This window comes from Rhipicephalus sanguineus, chromosome 3 (genome assembly GCF_013339695.2).
Source record: "Rhipicephalus sanguineus isolate Rsan-2018 chromosome 3, BIME_Rsan_1.4, whole genome shotgun sequence".
In the NCBI taxonomy this organism is placed as follows: Eukaryota; Metazoa; Arthropoda; class Arachnida; order Ixodida; family Ixodidae; genus Rhipicephalus; species Rhipicephalus sanguineus.
The window spans coordinates 87,213,118-87,228,456 of record NC_051178.1 but is presented as its reverse complement, the minus strand read 5'-3'; the positions used below and the strand labels follow the sequence as shown (position 1 = coordinate 87,228,456).

The window sequence follows — 15,339 nt, the reverse complement described above, 5'->3', positions numbered from 1 at the left end:
TGCTGATTAATCTGGAGCATTGGCCATATTTTCTTAATGCATGCTTGAACTTGACATTTCCAAGTTTGCATGCGAAAAAAAATATATTAATTTGCTCTGCACCCAGATCACAGCACAGGTTACCACTTATCTTTCTGCTCTGGCCTATTCTAGAAACAGAGGCTCCATTCTCCTGGGTTTATTTTACGAGTGATTACTGCTGCAGGAGGAGTGCTTTCAGTGCTACTTCTCTAAATTGAGCATCCTGTCATAAAAAAATGCAGCCATTGGATGAAAGAAGCACAGTTTTTAGAATTATTATCTCTTTTGATGTGCTAAATTCATACATACTCAGCAGGCAGTAGTGTATCTGCGTGCTGTGATTTTCTGGAACTGACAATGGAGCAAAGAAAATGCTCGACAAGAAAGCGAGTGGATGACGGAAAGACGCGAACCCACTCTAGATCAGCCAGTTGAATCTGTCTTCATTGTTCGAGCTGAAGAGAGGGAGTTTGTTAATACCTTGAGTGGTGAGGCATATAGTAAAGAGAATTGTACGTGTTGTCGTAAGGCGGTCACGAGTTCTGTCACCTGTGACTGTCTCTCGTTCACAGGTGACTTTGATGTGAGCTCGATGACAGCAGTGCTGAGAGATAAGGATAGCGGGATCTGTCGGAGCTCGGAGCACAAGCGACCGACTGCTGCCAGTCAGGTAAATGGAACCATTGACTACGCACTGGCACGCTCGTTATAAATTTCGTGGAGTCGAATTCCGTGGTTCTGGGCTGACCAGGCATGCTTTTGCCATCCGTGGTCATATTGGGATGAGCTGTTCTTCTCATCTGGAATGAGCGTGTAGGAAATCCAAGCTTCTGCTGTTTCTCTTTCTCAAGCATGCATGCAACTGCGGAGGCAGCACGTGTGGATATTTGTTGAAAATCCGAGCAGGCTGGCGCCATCGTGTGATTCGTAGAAAGTTCACATTTTAATGTTCGCACATCTGCAATTCAATGAAAGCCAATTTTACTTGTTTTGCATTGAAGCCAGAGCACTGCAGCCTTCTTTGAAAAAGTGGAATAGAAGAGTAGTGTCTTTAGAAATAATGAGGTGTGTCTTTTGTTAGTCATCCTATGAGTACGCACTAGGATGGCTTGCAGAGCTTAAAGGGCCCCTCACCAGGTTTTGGCATTGCAAACAATTTCGGCACCTACATCACTCGGCGGGGATTCTGTCGGTGGGGCACAAAACGCCCACGTGCAGCAAAAATGGTCTATATTTAAAATACTAGAAGGACATGCACTCTTCCTTTCAAGAGAGCCATGCTTTGAGAGAGAGTGGAAGTCACAAGCGCATGCATATCCTATAAAACAGGCAAAAAGAGAAATCTCCAACCAGAAGGTTTATTTTAAATAACCCGACGTTTCGAAACCTGACCGGCTTCTTCTTCAGGGGTGAGATGGCCCGAGGTGCACGGCGCCTCAGCGACGCCGTGTGCCGATTCCCTACATCGCGGGAACCAGCGAAACATTAGCGCGCATTCTGGGAAAGGCGGGTGTCGGCGTGGCACACAAGCCAACCACCACCATCGGCCGTTTTTCCCCCTTCCCAAAGACCGCGCGCCCGCGGAGACTGCCCCGCCGCGTACGTCGGGGAAACAAAGAACTTCCGCGAAAGGATGCGGCAGCATAAGAACGATCTGCGTCAGCTGAACAGCGAAAGGAGTGCAGTAGCGGAACACTGCGAAAAATATGACCACCGCATTAGTCCTGACGATGCGGTGATCCTGGAACAGGAAAGCTGTTGGCGCCGGCGGCTTCTCCTCGAGTCGTGGCATATACAGAATACAGCGGAAAACATCAACCGCACCACGGGAACCTTGCCCCCCCTCTATTGTCAAGGCTTGTGGCAACTGTCGGCAAGAAAGCGCATATAAGCGCCGTGCACCTCGGGCCATCTCACCCCTGAAGAAGAAGCCGGTCAGGCTTCGAAACGTCGGGTTATTTAAAATAAACCTTCTGGTTGGAGATTTCTCTTTTTGCCTTCAGTCTTTCACCCAACCGGGCAGACTTCTGCCGAATGTTTACCTTTAATCCTATAAAACAGGCACTCTTTCGAATGTCAGTGACCATGGAACGTGACTTCGGTTCTCCATGCAATACAGAGCATGCAGTGACGCTACTGGAAATGCCCCACGGAACAAATGAAAAAGACAGGAAGAAAAGGTGCGGGGTTTGTCATGGGAACATGACACACTCCTGCACCTCCAGTATTTCTTAAAATACAAGGAAGGCACATTCGGCGTCAAAAGTTTAAGGACCGCGAGACACATGAAAAAGCTGAATATTCCTGCTGCTTCGGTGGGCAGCCTTGAATTTAGATTTCCGGCCTGTTCTAAAACACGCCTACAACACATGCCTGCAGTTGTACCGGATAGACTCAAATTGCTGAGAAATTAAAAATTTTTTCGCCCCTAGTGGTCTCTAAAACTTTTGATGCCGGCTGTACTTGCTGACGCCAGCCGAGGCACTGAGAAAGGGTGCTCGCTACAGCACTAAAATTAGCCAATGAGAGGCATAGAAACAGGTTAATTCAATTTCTTCGAACTTGTCGAATACTAAAGAAATTTGGAAAAAATCGTTTTAGTAAGATCCTCCCTAGACAGCGCCTTACAACTTCCAGTGTGCAACCGAATTTTGCAACGGGGCCTGGAGAGGGGCACTTTAAGGATGGCATGCTCAACAACGTCAGCAGCCGTAGCTTACTAGACAAAGTGCATGTAGTACTGTAGTACTTTGATTGTTTGGCACATTTTCCAGGTTTCCGTGCTTGCTCCTGCTTCGAGCAAGAGGCTTTCGTGCCACTGGTTTACGGGTACACCTGACCCGGCGCACTCGGTGTTCAAGCCTTTCATTTTCTGTGACCATGTGCTTCCTTCGCGACACATCGTCTCGCCTGTGTTTGAGCATGACCCAGCAAAGGTATGGTCTACTCATTGCTGAAGTTTTATTTGAAAGCCAATTTTATTACGGTGTTAGTTGTCGTGGGTTCTTGTCACCACTCGAAGTGTCATCGTTGTTCCTGCTTTGCGCTTCTATGAATCGTCTCTGCAGGTGAAACAAAAGAGAACTTAACTAGTGCATGAATGAATTTCTTAGCACATACTTGTAATATATATCTCGAATGTGCTAATTGCAGCATTTCCGCCTACTAAACTGTGTCACACCAGTTTTGCAATTGCAATATATGTGCCACGAAATTAATAGTCACAGAAATTTACTAGCGTGTCATGAGCTTAGACAGTGTAGATGAATTGTCAGAATGGACTGACGGGCTTGTTGGCACAGTGTGAGCTAGCTTTTTTTAAAATAAATTTTTTACAAAATTAAAACGCAAATCGACAAGATAGAGCCCTGAATTTTTTTTATTAATTTGTGGTATCTTGACCATTGATTAACTGATTGGGTCTAGTTGTCACACACAATGCTCTAGCACTCTACACACAGCCTTCAAGAAGGAGGTCAGGTCATGCATACATACTGGCCAAATAAACAATTTCATCCTGCAAACGCCGACTGCTGTCTTCATCGACGTCACGACCACGTGACAATACCATAGGGGAGAACGGCACTATGGAGGGGCACTATGGTGTGAGGCGCTGCCACTGAGTGTGGAGAAAAAACTCGTAATTCAACTGTACACCTCTCCCTCTCCCCTTCACGCCACCTTTAGTTCCTGTTGCTTTGCACGCACGGTGCACGTGCTTGCACGTGTTTTTACGGGTTTCGTGCCTTGCGAGGCGGTTTCAGATGATCCACGTGACTGAGGACTCCATTCGTAGCTGAGTATTGAAAGTCAGTTCTGCAGAAGCTTGCAAGGTAGAACAACGTTCGTGAAAGGGAGAAAATGTCACCCACTCGATTCCAACATGAAGCTACAAACATGACACCTACAAAGGACAACTTCTCTCTTTTTTCTACGTGTGCAGACCAAGCCACGCTTCGAGTTCACCGTCGACCGTCGCCACACCCTGTACCGGCACCACGAGCAGGCCCTGAAGGCGATGCAGGCGGGAAGCGCAACGGGCAAAGAGCTACACGCGCTGATGACCGAGCTAGAGGCCAAGTGCATCCGCGAGGTGGACAGCTACCTGGACAATCCCGGGAGCACTCAAGAGCTGCAGGAGCTCTTCAAGGACGTCGTCGAGAGCGAGATCAAGTTCTACAAGTAGACGGCATCGCCCCCTTGCACGTGTGGCACTTACACGCACTGCCTCGCGCATTGTTCGGTGAGGCGAGCTGACTCGCTCGTTCGCCATGGATGCCGTTTTGTTGCTCCTTTCCTTTGCCTCGCTGCACTGCCAGTGTTTATCAACTCGGGGCACCCAGTGTGCTCTGAACTGTGTTCAGGTTGTGGGAGTGCTATTTCTTTTTTGTGAGCTTCGACGAAGCTATACGAATTTTTCACCGGTGATTATTGTAATAGTTACTATCAAATGCCTGTTAACTCGACGTGGCATTGTAATGTTCAATATAATGCTGCCTTATCCACTTTCATTGTGCAGCTGTGGGCCCTGTGCGTGTTGACCGGAAAGCACACTTACGCGGGCCTTTTACTTGATGGATAGAGGTACGCTTGTTTTGTCACGCACTTATTTGTTGAGGCAGGCTGGTAGGTGTTACGCTGGCGTGACTGTTATCTGTGCAGTGTTTCTTTCGCAAAGCTATGATAATGGTCAGTCAGTGTCCTGCTGTGCTTTTTTTTCTAAGTCATTTTGCTTTTCTTTCTTGATTTGGAAACAAGGGTCCTAGAGCGTAGTAGGCTGTGTTTCTGTATGGTGTGATAGATTGCTTTTGGTGTACTACTTGTAGCATAGGATCAAAGGCATTTGTTTTATTTCGTTTGTTGCATGATGCTCACATTTCAGGCTCGGTATATTCTGAAAATGATGCCATGATTTTGATACTTGTATACGCAAGCTGCATTGTGTGAGGCTAAGTGAAGATAAATGCATGACCAAATGATTCGTAGGTTCAGTCTCTCTACTTTTTGAGCAACAAGGAACCATGAGCATCGGTAATAGTTTTGTTGCTGAGGATGCATGTGTCGGTAAAGCTGCCACAACCCTACAAAGTCCCCTCAGGATGTCAAAAATGCTAAGTACCAATCCTCGGGACATTGCTGACTACGGTTGCTATGCACCACATGATCAAAGCAGAGCAGTCACTTAATGGTTGAGAAGATACAGAAGCATACCATATTTGCTTTGTCAGCGTTGGTCTATGACCATGTGGTGAACACTTCGGTCATCTGCACCTCATAAGTGAAGGTTTCAATTGATTAACTCTTAAGCTGCTCTGAATGTACGTCAAAAAGCATATCCCAAAAGGTAGTTTTGGAAAAAAACTACAATGAATGTGAAATGGTGATAACCTTGAGTGGGTGAAGTTTGCCTCCGCATAGATATTTATTTGTATGTACCCTTGTGAAAGCTTTAATGTTGTAGTCTACATTTCTTGCTTTGGTTTGTTCAGACAGGGAGCCATGTTCATTGCACCTTGATTAAAATGTGCTTAGCAGCGGTTATGGCAGCTGTTAAGCGCTTCCTGTTGTGGCTTCATGTGTGGCTTGCATGCACTTAAAGGTGACTGAAATGCTTCCACCTCCAGGACATGTCTTCTTGCAGCTTTTGCGTGTGCATGCTACAGAGCTCATGCTTCCTTGATGTCCTGTGATGACCGGCCTTGCACATAGTTCAAGGTTTGTTACATTCCACACAGAGAAGGGTCTGGTTGACTTTGTAAAATGGTGTGAGAAGTTTTTGCTAAGATAAGCGTCATGTTGTTCATGAGAGGGCGACAAAGGAATGTATGTGCACCGTGTGACAGGAAGAGGGAGTGTGATATAGAGATGGTTTTTGAACTGTTGGTGAGGTGCGAGAAACAAGGTGGTTTGTGAACCTGGAATTTTATTAAGTTCCAGTTCAGAATCATCGTAGGCCTTCTTTATCTTTCTCCAGGTGATGAATGCTTCAGGAATATTTTCTCGAATTGTGGCCAAAGCCACATAGCAGGTGGCAGTATAAATTCATAGTTAGACTCTTAAGCATGTTGCAAGCATTATTAAGTTGTTGAAGCATAAGCCTCCTTTAGGTAGGCAGAGGTGTGTTTATAAACTGAGGACTGTGGCATGTCTGAGTAGTAGAAGTGGTTGTGAAAGAACAGGAAATATCGATCCTAGACATTAAGTTAGCAGCTTTTCAATGCTGCATTTCACGTTTTTTGACCGACGCGGTATAAATGTGCTCGTGATCACTTTTTCCACCTACATCTGATATAGGACGCATTCCCAAGCAGTCATTTCATTTTTCCATGTTTCTTCTGTCTTCTTGAAAGTGGAGAAATTTTAATGTGGGGCATCTTGCGTGGCAATGCGTGTTTAATAATTTGCGAGTGCTCACTGAAACGATAGACGTTACGATTGTTCTTGGTAAATCAGTGCCACTTAGTCAAAATGTCCCTAAAGGTCTGCAGTGATCGTGAATGCTTGGCAGAATGATGCCTTTTTGTTGTTCGAATACTTGGCTGACACAAAGTTCTAATGAAAAGAAAAGAAGGCCAGCCTAAATAAACATGTTCGATAATTATAAGTAGCTTGGTTATGTAAGGATTGTTATAGTGCTTTGGAATTGGATCTTGCTGGTGATACGCCACAGATCTTACATTGTGCTAGAATTATGTTTTTTCATTACAGTGATATGTGTTTGATCACTCATTTATAAAAAATTAATGGAACTATTTGGACTGTTAAATTACACTTAAATGAAGGCTCACTTGAAAGGTTACAATTGCAACTGAAAGAGCTCTACTGTTATTTGACAACTGCCTCTTATTAAGCGTCTGTTTTGAAGTTGGACGAGGTTATGCTGGTGATTGCTAATGTCATGCATTTCTGCCTACATAAGTCAGAGGCCTACATATAGAGGTCTCTCCATTCTAATGAAAATCACTAATAAAGCAGCATGATAGCAGCATAAAGCTTGCTATCAGTGGCTGATTGGAATTTACAGTAATTATAAATTGAACATGTTACTGATGGGAGCTGTTACTTCATCTTCGTGATGGTGGCACCATTCTTGCCCTACATTTCATTAATGTTCTCACAAAAAGCACCGTTCTTGGTAAATCTGATGCTTTGGACATTTTAAAAAACTGCTCTATACATTCTGAACGTGGCTCAACTTTTTCCATTAGTGCACTTTTAAGACGCTCACACTTGCGAACTACTGGCAATCACTTTTAATTGTCCTTTTAGCTTTTTCGTCTGTGATGTTTTTCCAGTGGCTATGTTTCAAGCTGTTTGCATGTTTGAAAAAAAGTGGGTCGTTTTCGTTACTAGTTCACTAGATGTCAACTTCATTGACACAAGTCAGTCTCATGTTGTCAGTTAAAGGAGTACTGACACAAAATTTTGAAAGTGAGATAACTTGTGGGATAGATCTGTGTCGGCACACACACATCATCTAAAAAATATCAATGGCAAGTAGAACCCAGACCATATCTAAGTGTGTCGCCCAACTGAATGTGAAACGCACCACCTCACGGCATCGGCACCACCTAGGTTTTGATGTAAACAACCAACAGCCACCTGCATCACGAGTTTGTGTTGGCCGCCGTAATCCCTGCGAGTGCTCTCTCCTAGCAGACCTTTTCAATGGAAAGAGAGAGCACTTACATTATGGACTTGCACAGGAGTACAAAGGCTGACGTCCCTGCTTTGGCAGTGCATTTTTGGAGGGGTCACACATATTTACTACATCTGAGAGGGGATTATAGCAGCCCCCACAGAGCCTTCATTGAAAAGAGTTGTCGAAGCGGTGCTTATGTGCACATAGTTTTTTGTGCTTACGTAGCCAGCTATGTTTACAATGAAACCACTCTGGGACCCGCCTCTCTCGGCGTTCTCTGAAACCCAAACTGCGACTGGGCATTATAAAACTGTCTCTAAATAATGAATTATCGTGCACTCAAGCAATCGAGGTTTCCAGCCAAGTTGATCGTTAACTACTTATTGCAACAGAGAAAACAAGATGTAAAACTTTTGTGTCAGCGTTCCTTTAGGTAGAAAGGTGGGCAAGTTGGAATCAATGCATACTTGAAAAACCAGTGCGTGCTGAACACAGGACAGCGCTTTTCCTGTGTTCATTTTCTGTGTGTTTTCCATCATTTTCACACTGGTTATCTGAAGTATGCTGTTAGTTGCATGGATGTTTTCATTTGTGGAAGTGACTGTGCAAATTTCTAGCCCTTGTTGCTAGTTCTTCGTTCTGGGCAACAGGCATTTCATATTGTAGCCAGGGACACGTTGGCATTGCCCGAGCTTTGAATTGTAAGGCCTGGCTTTGTGACATACAGGGTTTGGAAAGTCGGCACTAGTGTAACCTACCACCGTGAAGTGAGCATTCATGCCTGCTAGGTGTTACAATGGGGTTACGGTTTCGTTTATCATGGACAACATGTCAAGTGTTTGCAGCTTTGCTACATCAGTGCTTTCTGATGTCACTAAGAGCACATAAGACTGCAAGCACAATTTTTCTGTTTGCTTTCACCTTGAAGTGAGAAAATTACAGCCCGTGGCTCTATGAGCAATAGTCATCTTGATTCTGTGTGGAGCTGGCTCTGGTTGCCAAAGCGCACTCTGGGTTTTGGAAGCGTCAAACATAAACGTGAGCCCAGCTGTGTTAGATTCCTTTCTTTCTGGCTCTGTGACCACATCTTTCACTAGCACACACCTCGATTAGTGCACTATCGACGAATGTTAAGCCGAAAATGACTTTGCGTGCACTTTGAGCAATGTAGCTATAGTTCTACTCCCATGCTTTTGGTGATCTTCAACTGCTTTAGTCCTGCAACCTGCATTTTCAAACTTGCTGTGATGTGATCTTTTGCTTTAGTAATGTCACGCGGGATGTGCTGCGAGAGTGAATACATGCTGAAGTTGAGACATACCATCTGGAATACTGCGAGTCATCCTGTTGCTTTGGCAGCCTTGTCAAGAATGTTAACACATAAGCTCACATTAACTGTAATTTCTTGAGCCTAATCTTAACTTTGAAAAGCTCAAGCCTATTTGTGCATGCATGCTATGGCATACTTAAGAATGGCAGTCAATGGATAACTGCGACACTTGTGGCCAACGTAAACCTGTATCCCCTTCAGTGAAGTTCCTATTGTTATTTTTAAGCTATAGTTTACTTTTGACACCAATTGTTCCTTTTTTTATAATGTTATCATTGCGCCTTGTTTTACAAATTTTGTTGCAGCAAATAGTGTTCACCTCAGTGTGGTACTCTGATGCCTGTGGTAACTTGCTTTTTTGATGACGTTTGTATTTCTTTTTACTTTAGTAAATGACGAAGTTGGTTGTATTTGACTTCACTCTCATTTGAAAGGATGGACATTAATAAAGCATGACAGCTTCATTTCTTTGACTTTGGAATCTCGCACAGTGATGGAGGTATGTAAGGTATGATTACTGTGCCTAATCTCTATGATTATTCTGGTTTTGTGGGTTTTATGATGGACCATCACATCAGGTGATCCTCTTGATTGAGTAATGCTATCAAACTAAAGCTGAGAAGCATCAAGTCATCTTAACTTATGCATATATTAGCATTCATTGTGCACACCTCAGAACGCGAATTAGTGCGCTGTGTGACACTGCAGCACAATTCCATACTGAAAGTGTATTTCCGAGGCCTTGGTTATGCACAGATGTCCATACTGTTGTATAGACTTCTCAGCTGTAGACCAAACAATGTGAGCATGTCAGTAGCTGCTGATTACAAGAGCACCTGACCCAGGGCAATGGTTCTTTCTGCAACTATGAGCTGAAACCGCAATGTTTTATTGTGCCATTCAAACATTATAGACAGCAGTGTGGGTATATGTGCATTGAGTTTCTGCAGATATATATCGGAAACGTTATGAAGGATAAGTAATTGAGCGTTATCACTTCTGACTTAAATTGAGCTCTGTAACACCTATAGTGCATATGGTTACAAGTTCCTTTCCCTATAACAGTCTATCCATAGTGTATTGCAAGTCAACATGTCTTAAACCACTACACACTCTGCACTAGGCAGCGATTTGTCGTTCAGGTTGCCAGTCCTTGTGCATATCGTGTGCAGTGTTCTTAGCACATGCAAGGGCTATGGCATTGTAGTGGTAGCCATACTAGTGGCCTTTCGATGGAGGAACGGCTTCCAAAAGGCACAGTTTGTCTCATGGGGTATCACAGCTGCTTTGGCGTAGCTGCTGTTCTCGCTGCCTGCGAAGACTAGGGGACCTCGGTGGAAGGTCTCCCAGCGGGTCCAGTTGGACTCTGGAGGCGGCGCACTGTGGAATATGCCATACACATATGTATAAATAGCCGACAATTTGCATTTGCAAGATTTTCGCATTTTGCATGTGCATATATGCGCGCACACATACAAACACACGCGCGAACATACAGTTGGACACACCACGAAAAGTATTCCTGGCTATGCCCATGGTCCCGAGACTTCGTTATAACGAAGTGCCCCTAAGGAAAATCTGTTTCGCTGCACTGACCCGTTCCATACAAATCCCGCGAACATGTCGGCCATGTGCTGCGAGAATTGGAGCTCCCTGTGGTCTAGCCCGTACTCGTCCTGGATGGCGCCCACCAGGCCGGATGCGTAGATAAAGTCCAGAAGTTGGGGAACTCCCTTCCAGCGGGCCCACCAGCGGTAGTAAGGAAGGTGCGCAAACTCGTACGTGAACACGCGGCTTCCGAGCGTCGCGGCCTCTTCGACCATTAAGTTGACCGGGCAGTAGACGTGCATGTCGCCCAGGAGTTCGTGCAGGGACTCGAGCACGTTGACGCCCTTCGTGTTCGCGAACTGCGGCGCGTGCAGACCATAGAAGTCGAGCACCTCGCGGGGTTCCGCCACTCCGTGCCTCCGCAACCAGTCTGCGAGCAGTCCGAGAACTTCCCGCCCACTGGTCTCGTCGTTGAAGTGCAGTTGCGAGCGTCGCAACATTTCGAGCACGTAGGGTACGCCCTCGTTGCTGGTGTAGCCCGCAATGAAATCCAGGGGCCTGAAGCGCGCGCGCATGTTGATGTCCTTCTCCGGCACCACGGCATTCTCCGACAGCTTGTGTTCGTGCGCGACTGCAACGGAATGGACGTGGAGAGTCAGTGAATAGCATTCCCGCAGTGAACTGAAGCAAGGATCGAGGAGACAGTGTCCCTTTCAAGGGAGAAATTCTAACTGGTTCCAGCTGGAACAAGTTGAACTGGGTTATGGAACAATCCCCACTTAGAACCAGCTGAAACCGGTTGCCAGCTCGTCCCAACCGGAACTTGTTGGTTTCTGGTTCCAATTCGGACCAGTGCGAACAAATACCAATTTGTCAGAAATACCAATGACTTTAGGGCACACACTACATAGTATGAGCCAAATGTTTTTACAAGCATATATGAATATGTCAGTTTGAGGACACATGCGATGCAGTTGTGGCAGGCCCGTAGCCGGGGGGGGGGGGGGGGAGGCTAGAGGCCCGGGTTCCCCGAAATTTGGTGAAGTAGGTGTTTCTACCAGAAATAAATAATAAAAACAGGTGTTTTTGTTAAAAAGTTAAGGTTTTCGGAAAGTACCCCCCCCCCCCCCCCGAGAAAAATTCCTGGCTACGGGCCTGAGTTGTGGTCTACATATGACATCACAGAACTGAAAATTTCGGCTTGTAACGCGCAGCGTAATAATCAAGTATTGTTTGTGACAGTGTTCTCATTTTTAACCATAGGGCAAAGAATCTTCGTTGAAAGAAATATGAACTGACTGTAAGCCTTAAATTTAATTTCCTCTGTTAAGGCCCTTGATGATGGCTTCCAAAACACGGACTTGCAGTAGAACCGCATGAATTCCACATTTAATCCTGGGTTCGATTAGCCTCCATGGGTACGCGTGCAGCTGGTTCTATCACAAACAAAAAAATGTTCCTGCTAGATCAGCTGGCTAGTACGTACGTTCTTGCTCCAGCAGACCACTTGGTTTAATTCATTTGCTGACCAACTGGTTCTACTCGTTTCCAGACCTACTGGTTCCAGGTTGTTTCATCAACTGGTTCCAGCTGGTTCTGTTTCCTGACCGAGTGGTTCCAGTTACTTCCATTTCCAGACCAAATGCATAGTTCCAGCGGTTTCCATTTCCAGACCAACTGCGTGGTTTCAGCTGGTTCCATTTCCGGACTGAAGCGGACCGAGCGGTTCCTGCTCGGGAGGGGACCAACTGGAACCAGTTGCTAACCCATTGGCTTCCAGCTGGACTGTCATCTGGCTCGCTTGCGTTTCATTTATTGCAAACTCGACGCCAGCCACATTCATAGGAAGCATGCTATATGTCACGCTGAGAGCACGCGTACGCCGTTCGTGACCTCAAGTTACCAGGCGAGTGGCGAGATAATGCAAGGAAAGGCACGCAAGATATTGTTGCGAACACAGACACCCCAAATATGCCCTTTGTTTTTAAAGGGGCTCTGAAACACTTTTCCGAGTAATCATCGAATGCATAGGCGTGCGCAGGATTCGTCATTAGGGGCGGGCGCAAGGTCTCATCGAGTCCAAAACACGACATGCTTCACAATAATTAAATGAAAATGAAGCGACGACTTGCTTCTCAGAATGGTGTCTGTGGTCGGTGGCTTTCCGGGTGCAAAGATGGCAGCTAATAGTTCTTGGAATCCAACGTACCTTTGGCCGCCATTATAACCTAAAAGAACCTGCGTGGCCGTGGCCACAACCCTGTTCTTAGACTGTGCCTCCCCCCCCCCCCCCCCTAGGTGATTATGCCCCCCTCGAGCGCACGCCTATGATTGAATAGGCTTCATTAAAGGAATCAACTGGCTGACGAATCGACTGCCGCAAAATTCTTTAGAGGCAGTCAAGTACGAGTGTAGTTAAGGGATTTTATGGAGCTCACAACTTAAGGAGCTCACGATGCTGAAATCAGCCTATGGCCGTGAACTTTGTGTTTATAGCGCGGTCATTTGGGTCTATGACATCATTTGCCAAGAGAAGAGCGAGTGATTTCGAGCTGACTTTGAGAATTAATTGTAAATTTCAGGCCGCGCGTGCAGCGCTATAATGTTTGGCTCACGTGTTCTCAGGAGTCTCGACTATACCGATCGGCAGCGTTTTCTGACCATGATGAAAAAGTGTTGCAGACCGGGCCGTACCCAGGAATTTTTTTCGGGGGGTGTTTGTGTGTAGAACGGCTAACTTTGGCAACTGGTGGTCGCTGTGAAGGCGTGCAAGTATTTTAGTGCCACCCGAAAAGTTTAAGCATGAACAACATTTGGGGGGTATTAGAACCTCCTGAACGCCCCCTTAGTTACGGCCGTGGTTGCAGGGCCCCTTGAAGAGTGTGGTGCAGCGAACCGGCTTCGTTCTTATGTTCTGATTGCAGTTCAATATACTACACACAATGTGACGATGCAGCGAATAATAATAACACGGGGTCAGATTCACTCATGCGTTTAGAGCTTAGAGGGCTATGCACTTTTGAGCAGTGTTAGGATTTTTCTAAAGTTGTTTACTACTACTTGGGAAGTCAGGGGTAGGTGAGAAGGACAGCTGCGATAAAAGAGGTCCTTCGAAGGCAAGGGCAGAGGGGAGGGCCCTGCTGGGTGGCTATAGAGTTACTGTATATGCTACCTTTAGGTAGCAGAGTTGCGCATCTGTCTTCCAACGCCGCCAGCAACCATGCATTGCGGAGAAGTTGTCGCTTGCAAAAACGAAGTGCGACTTTACCGCATGGCTGTGGTTGCTAGCTGGACCTATGCGCAACTCTGCTACCTAAAGGTAGCATATACAGTGACTCTAGGTGGCTATATCCCGCAGCGCCCTCGCGTTGCACTGCCCCTGGGCACAGAGTTCTTGCGGAGAGGTTTGGAAGCAACGGTACGGACGCGACTGTAGTACTCTGACCGCCGTATGCATGGATGCGCTGTTAGCTTGAAGTCGGATAAACTGTGCCTGAGATGATTGCTTTACATATTTACAGGTCACCAAGCACGCCGAAAAAAACAACGACAGTTATTGTACACGCTGCATGGATTCATAATCAGATAGCATTATCGAACGCACGCACACGAGTAGCGCAATCGTATAAATTTTGCGTGCCTGTCTGCGGGGAAAGGTAGCTGGGCCCGAACTCGATGCCAGCGCTGTCGGCTGCTTCGAGCGTAGCCCTGACAGAGCGTGACTTGAGGCAGTCGATGGCGGCTCTTCTGGCCGACGAGTCTGGACAACGCAGTTCCCTGGCTAGCGCGCGCACATTGCGTTCGGCGGCGCTGCCACTGTTCTCAGGGTAAGGAGCGTACGGCGAACCGGCCATCATCACCGCCCGCTGAAAGTACGCCGCACTCCGGTTAGACAGCAGGTGGTAGCCCAAAGACGCTGCTCCGGCCTCGTGACCCAGAAGCGTCACCTGCAATTTCGTACACACTTGGGTAAGTCGGTACATGATTTGTGGGGATCGAGAGCGTCCTCCTACCTGGCGCCTCGTTCCCCAGCTGCCGCGCGCGTGCCGGCCGCGTAGCCCGGGCGTACTTAGGCAACGGCAATCGCCAAGATGGCGGCCAGGGCGCCTCTTTGTCTGGGCGAGCTAAGCGTCGGCTCCGTCCCGCGCTGGCATGTCCGGACACGCTACGCTGGCGTGCTGCGCGGGCCTACGTCACGACGCAGCGCCATTCCCCATTGGGCCGCTGGTGACATCCTCCTCTCCTACGAGCTAAGATGCGCCCGACGATTCGCTCGCGGCGGGAGATGCTCTCAGGCTAGCACGAGAGGTTGACGCGCTGCTCTAGCAGGCGGCTTCTCGTTCGTGTGCTCGACCGCTGCCCTTTGTGTGGTAGTCCTAGCGCCGCTGGCAAGCGTACTCGTTCGGTCTTGCGGAGTTCCCCTTACGGCCTGCAAGCCTGTGAGTGTCGTACTGTGCTGCATCTTGGGTTAATAAACCCGTTGTTGCTGTTACCCTGCCTCGTGCGTGGTTTCTGCGCCGTGTCGGAGGGAAAGAAACGACGAACCCGGCCGCAGCGTCGTCGCACGCAGCGGCAGTGGAGAACGTCGCGTCCCTGCACGGTCGCGCTCGTAGGTAAGCCTAGTGCAAACCTATCTCCACATAACTGGCGCCAACGTGGGGCACGAACCCACGACCTGAGATTAAGAGTCTCATGCTCTACCGACTGAGCTAGCCGTACGGTCGCCACTACGAGATTTCGCTCGCCGGAAGCTTGTCTGCTATGTCAAGGGAGTGCAATTGGTGGAGGAAACGGACCC

The 15,339-nt window shown here is 47.2% G+C and overlaps 1 protein-coding gene and 1 non-coding gene across 2 annotated transcripts in view; one reads left to right on the top strand and one right to left on the bottom strand.

Moving 5' to 3' along the window:
* LOC119386821 (secernin-2-like) overlaps nucleotides 1-15,339 on the top strand; it is a 169,570-nt gene that overhangs the window by 119,202 nt on the left and 35,029 nt on the right.
* On the bottom strand, nucleotides 15,189-15,261 carry Trnak-cuu (transfer RNA lysine (anticodon CUU)). The gene has a single exon. It is a non-coding gene; the product is annotated as a tRNA-Lys (tRNA).